At 33.8% G+C, this 6000-nt stretch overlaps 1 long non-coding RNA gene across 1 annotated transcript in view; it reads right to left on the reverse strand.

Annotated features, from left to right (window-relative positions):
• Positions 1–4630, reverse strand: part of LOC148951451 (uncharacterized) — a 54928-nt gene extending 50298 nt beyond the window's left edge. The window contains exons 1-2 of the long non-coding RNA XR_016141918.1: positions 4599–4630; positions 1511–1627 (exon numbers count right to left, since the gene is read on the reverse strand). This is a non-coding gene — a long non-coding RNA (uncharacterized LOC148951451). The remainder of the gene's footprint in view (positions 1–1510; positions 1628–4598) is intronic.
• Between the last annotated feature and the right edge of the window lie 1370 nt (positions 4631–6000).

Here is a 6000-nt window from a genome sequence, read left to right on the forward strand (position 1 = left end):
CTGATAATCTTGAAATCTTTACCACGCAAGGATCTTGAATAATATAAAAAGAGTTTTATTATAACTAATCCCGTACATTTATTACTGGATAATATCTCTAAGGATGGTATTACAAATGAAATAGTTAATAGATATGCTGCAGTTTAGACCATGTATGTAATTAATGCTATATATAATGTAACATAACTAATTACATGTTGTGTTTTATCTGAAATTTTGAAATTACACTATAGGGTTAAATTTATTTTTGATCCCGCTTAGTATTAGTTCAATATTGAGAAGAACCCTTTCCAGCCCACAAAAATTCCAATTTAGTATTTAAATGAAGTATATCCCACCCAAAGAAACCTGAAATCTTATAGAATTTAATTGTGAATTATTTAACATGAAAAATGTATGGCAAAATTTGAAAATACTTTCAAAATACATTTATACGAATGATATTGTAAATTTTATTTTAATAAACTATTCAGCATAATTTTAAATTCTATTTGTTTTTTGTTGTATTTAGGCTAAATGGAAGTTTGATTACTTAGTTTCCTTACAAATCAAATATATCAGCCCAGGGTTGCCACCACTGTTAGTTCCTAAAGTAGTACAATTGCCAAAAATTGCAAGCTACACAGTGATTTTCGGTGCCATAGTAAAAAAAAATTCACTGTAATAGTGCTAAAACAGCATTTTCATGCAACTTTAGCATTATTTTAACAACCCTGAGCACGTGCTGCAGTGCTACGCTTAATAAAATAGTGTTAAAATAGCACTTTCGTGCTAGAGGTAGCAACCCTGATCATCGCCCTTGCTCTCCTTTAATAGCCTCTAAAGAATTTTCTTAAGAATATTATTTGTCTTGGTAACTTTCCTGAAATCTGCAATGTAATATTAGATTAATTTGAATGTTATTGAACCCAAAATCATAAAGGAAATTCTTTCATTTGTAACTGAACATTTAAATACGTCGTCCAAGGTCCAATTGTTTACCAGCAATTGTTTGTAGTGCTGGTCAATAGTTTTACTTTCGATATTTTGGATCAAGATTCTGCTGGATTCTCCTCTTGGCTTTGCCAAATTTCAATGACAAGAATTGAAATTAAAGAGTATATTGCATAATTTTTGTTAAAACTTTGAACAATATAAAATCAAACAATAAAAAGAAACTTCTATTACATAAATGAATATCAAGAAGAACCAGATTTGAAATTACTCGGGCTTAGTACAAAGTGAAATAAATCACTATTTTTGGCTATCAAAAAAAGAACCATGTCAGTGTTTTCCCTGATGGCGATTCCCTTTTTTATTGTCTAACTGAACACTCTTGGAAAACACTCTCAAGAAGGGATACCGGTGACAGGTATCCCTTGTGGCCTCGCATATGTGTTTCTCATGCCCCGTATTACGAGACATGAGTAGGTGTCTCTTGGAACTATAAGATTTCAGTTGAAAATCTGTACAACCGTGATAGATTCAGCTGTTTGCTAAGCATGCTTTACATTGCCTACAAAAACTTTACCGTATGAACCCCACAAACTGGCTTGATTCTGTTGTGGCAACATCACAGGGTCTTTCACGGCATTCACATCTACTGATACTGATTGAGCCGCTAGCAAAACCAATTCTACGTCTCTTGCTGTTTTACTCTCAACTTAGAGAATATCTTCAGGTGAGACATATATTTTTTTCAAATATGGATCAAGGTACGTGGCAATCATGGTGACCTGGCCAGGGCTTGGGAACCTAGAATGCATTTTATTCAGAAAAGCCTTTCAGAATCCCTCAGCAACATTTGAGAGTCCACCCTGACTAAACTTAGTTTGATTTTGACAGCAGGCTATGCTAACTTTTAGTTAAAGATAAGCATGTTATGCATTAATATGTGTGAGTAAATAGATTGGATAGGTTATTCTTCTTCTTCTCGACCATTTTTGATAAACTTTTTATAGGCTACTACTACCTCTACTAACAGTTCTCTGCGGTACTAATTTGCCTGAGGCCAAAACTTTTGAGCACGCTTCTCCTTCAGCCACATATGCAAAGAGCTTCCCACTTTACACCATTCCAAGAACTTATGATTTTTCTTAAATCTTTCCTTACGGCATTCTCTCATCTTATATCAATTTCCTTTATCTGGTCTGGTTTTTGATGGATAGTAGTAACATTACTGTGAAAGAACAGAATACGCTGATGCTGCTGGGTGGAATACAGAGATTACAGCTTCGTTATATGATGAAAAATTATTGGATTCAAATGAGAAATATAATTTTTTTGCAATAAAGCAGTTCGCGCCGAAGATGCACCAGATAAAATAAAATACGCAATAATTTACACATGGCGGGTTAATTCAAAATTGTCCCACTAGTCAAAATCATAATACCCCATTCTGATGGGAAAGACGCCTAGGTAACAAAATTAATGGTCGAAAGGACTGATAGGAAAGTTTTCTGGATCATCACCAGTGTTTGGACTCCGAAATAACGTTAAATGATCATAGTGATGTGAAATTAGGTGCAAAAAGTTTCCGTTTTGATTTTTGGTCTCTGATTTTATATGTTATTCTGCATTCTGTGTGTGCTCAGCTTTAACTTAATACATGATAAATTCAGTGTTCTCAGGGGTTATAAAACTGTAAAAACCTCAGGATTCTAACCATAAAATTTATTTCCAAATAAAATAATTAAACTTTCTTATGTTTTAATGGAACGGTAAGACTTATGAGTCTTGGACTGCTTACTTAAGGCTTAGGTGTGCAACGGATTATACTTCAGATAATTATGGAAATTATTTCAAGGTTGGTTCTTAAAAAATGATATCTGTATAACCTCTGAATAAGGATAGAAAATGATTGTTTCGCAAAACCTCTAAAACTTCATTAATTTTTCTCACACTTTCATCTCGGATGCTTAAATCATCAGCATAATCCAAGTCCAGGAGACTTTTTCCTCCCCATTTGATTCCGTGGTCTCCCATTGCCTTTCCTGTGCTCCTTAAAAAACAAAGTCCATCAAAATAATCCATATAAAGGGGGATAGAACACAACCCTGCTCAATTCCTGATTTAATACAAAACCAGCTGCTAACCTCATTTCCTACCTTAACCGCAGCACTGTTATTTTCGTACATAGCACTAATCACTTTAATGTATTTGTCTGGTTTACCATACAAGGATAAAACCTTTACTAAAGCTGTTCTATCAACAGAATCGAACGCTTGCTATAATCTATAAAACTGAGGACCAAAGGTGTTTGAAAACTGAGGCACTTCTCAATTATTAGCCTACGAGTGAAAGTTTGGTCGACACATGCTCCACCTTTTCTAAAACCACACTGCTCTTTTCTTAAAACTTTGTCTACCGCATCTCTCAATCTAAAAAGTATCATATTACTAAGTAATTTACTACCTACAGAGACCAGACTAATGCCTTGATAATTATCACACTCACTTTTATCACCTTTCTTATAAAGTGGCTTAATTAAGGTTTTCCTAAAATCGTTAGGTACTTCCCCTTTTTCAAAAAACATATTCATAATCTTTAGTAGCTTAATTCTAACCTCAGAGCCACCATATTTAAGAAACTCATTTATTACCCTATCAGCACCTGGAGCCTTATTATTCTTTAATCCTTTTAGTACTGTTGCTAATTCCTCATCACAAAACAAATCTTCCTTCACATCCAAGGTATCATAAACTTTTTCATTTTCCTCTATGTTTTTTTCTGCAACTCTATCTCAGTTAAACAAATTCTCAAAATGTTCGGCCCATCTCTCTTTAGTTTTTTCTCTTATCACTAATTGTGACCCCATTCCTATCTTTAAATGGGCCAAGTCTGGATCGACTACTCCTTCTCAATTTGTTAGCGTGCCAGTACAATATTTTACTATTATGCCGTCTAGCTGCATCTTCCAGATCCTCGACAATTTTATCCATGGCCTCCACTTCACACCTCCTTAATTCATATTTTAATGCTTTCTCCACTTTATTTACGCTCCTTTTGTTTTCATATGATCCATCACTCAGATATTTCTTATACAAGTTCTTTCACCTTTCTATTAAACTTAAAACTTTTTCACTAATATTCTTAGCTGTAGTTCTAGCTTTCTTTCCTAATACACCTTCAGCAACTTCACAAATTATTTTTCTAAAATTATTCGAACCATCTTCCACATTACCAAATTTTAAACTCTCAAGTTTAGCATTCAACTGTTCCTGGAAAGTTTCTCTCAAATTCTCATCCTGGAGTCTACCAACATCATAACTTCCTGGTGGGTAGTTACCCTTCCGTAATTTTAGCTTTAAATTAACCCTAGACGCTACTAGATGGTTATCTTTACTTTTAACATCAACAATAGCACTCTTATATATCCTAGTATCTTGTATTGATCCTGCCAATCTTCGGTTTACTATAACATAATCAATAAGGCTTGCTGTCTTACTATCACGTGAATACCATGTTAACTTATGAGCCATTTTATTACCAAACACCGTATTGGTTATAACTAAATTGTTGTACCTACAAAAATGGTAAAGTCTGTATCCATTACTGTTTTCTTTTCCTACACCAAATTTACATAGGCTGGGATACCATCTATCCCTATTTCTACCAACCTGGGCATTAAAATCTTCAGAAATAAGATCATGTTTCTACCTGGGACCCTGTCTATTTGCTCCTGTAACTGTAAGTAAATTTCATCTGAGTCACTAGTATCTCCGTCAGTTGGTTTTACAGGGGCGTATACTACTATAACTGATACAGATAATTTCGGAGACCACACTACCTTTCCATGACAATAAATAAAAGTTCAAATAGGGATAAAATCCTTTTAATAGACAGTGATGATGATAACAGTGATAGAAATTCACAAAAATACAAGATATTTCGGTCACATATGCAGTGACCGTCATCAGTCGTAAAACTAAACTAAACAATTTAAAAAAAAAGTTTATATACTAAATCAAATAAAACTACATATTGTTTAAATCTCTAATTCTTTTCAAAGCAAAGGCGGAAGCTATTCTCTTTGACCTTTTTGGATTCGGTTCATTAGCGTTCAATATATAACGTTTGGACAAAGGTCAACTACATTGGGTGAATTGAACTTTACTCTGTCAGATTTTAATAAATTATCATAGATAGAGTTCAGCCCATATTCACCTGTATTTCGATTCAAAGCAATATTCTTGAATAAGATTTTCTTTATTTCAAGAATTTCACGAAAATTTTGCTTTAAACCCCGATCCCTAGAAATCAAAGAGACATTCTCGAACAAAATAAAATGGTCTGAAAAATTAAAAATATGTTCTGAAAGGGCTGAAGTAAAATCTTCAGACTTAGAATCTTGCTTTAAAGCTGAAGAAATTGAATCTACGTGCTGTAATAATCTCATTTCCAAACTCTGGTTAGTACGTCCCACATATGAGTTTCCACAAGTACATGGGATCTGATAAACCCCACTTTGTTGCCCCAATGAAGTTGGATCCTTCCCAGAATTTAGAAAACTACCCAAAGTATTATTACTCCTTAAAGCTACCCTTAGACTCCTGCTTTGTAAAATTCTTTTAAGTTTTTCATTTAGCCCGGGTACATATGGTAAGGAACAAAAAACATCCTTCTCCCGAGTTGTCTCCAAGACTTCCTTAGAAATCTCTAGAAAGTTTTTCTTCTTTTTGAAAAAGTCTGGTTAATTAACCATTCTGGATACATGTTGCTTATTAGTATTTTCCTTAGAAAAGACAACTCCTCCTCAACAAATTTTGGAGAGCAAATGCTAAAGATCCGATCAGTTAAAGAAATGATCAAACCAATTTTTACTTGGCGAGCGTGACCGGAACTATAAGACAAAAATCTGTTGTTATTTGTCGGTTTTCTGGAAATTTTAAAATTCAGATTATTTTGATTTTTCAAAAGAAGAAGATCAAGGAAAGGAAGTTTCCCGTTCTCTTCCAATTCAACAGTAAACTTTAAATCCCCCCCCCAAACAATTAAGATGTTCCAAAAATCCTTTTAATT

This window comes from Artemia sp. Qi Xiang Cuo, chromosome 6 (genome assembly GCF_049724085.1).
Source record: "Artemia sp. Qi Xiang Cuo chromosome 6, ASM4972408v1, whole genome shotgun sequence".
Classification (NCBI taxonomy): domain Eukaryota; kingdom Metazoa; phylum Arthropoda; class Branchiopoda; order Anostraca; family Artemiidae; genus Artemia; species Artemia sp. Qi Xiang Cuo.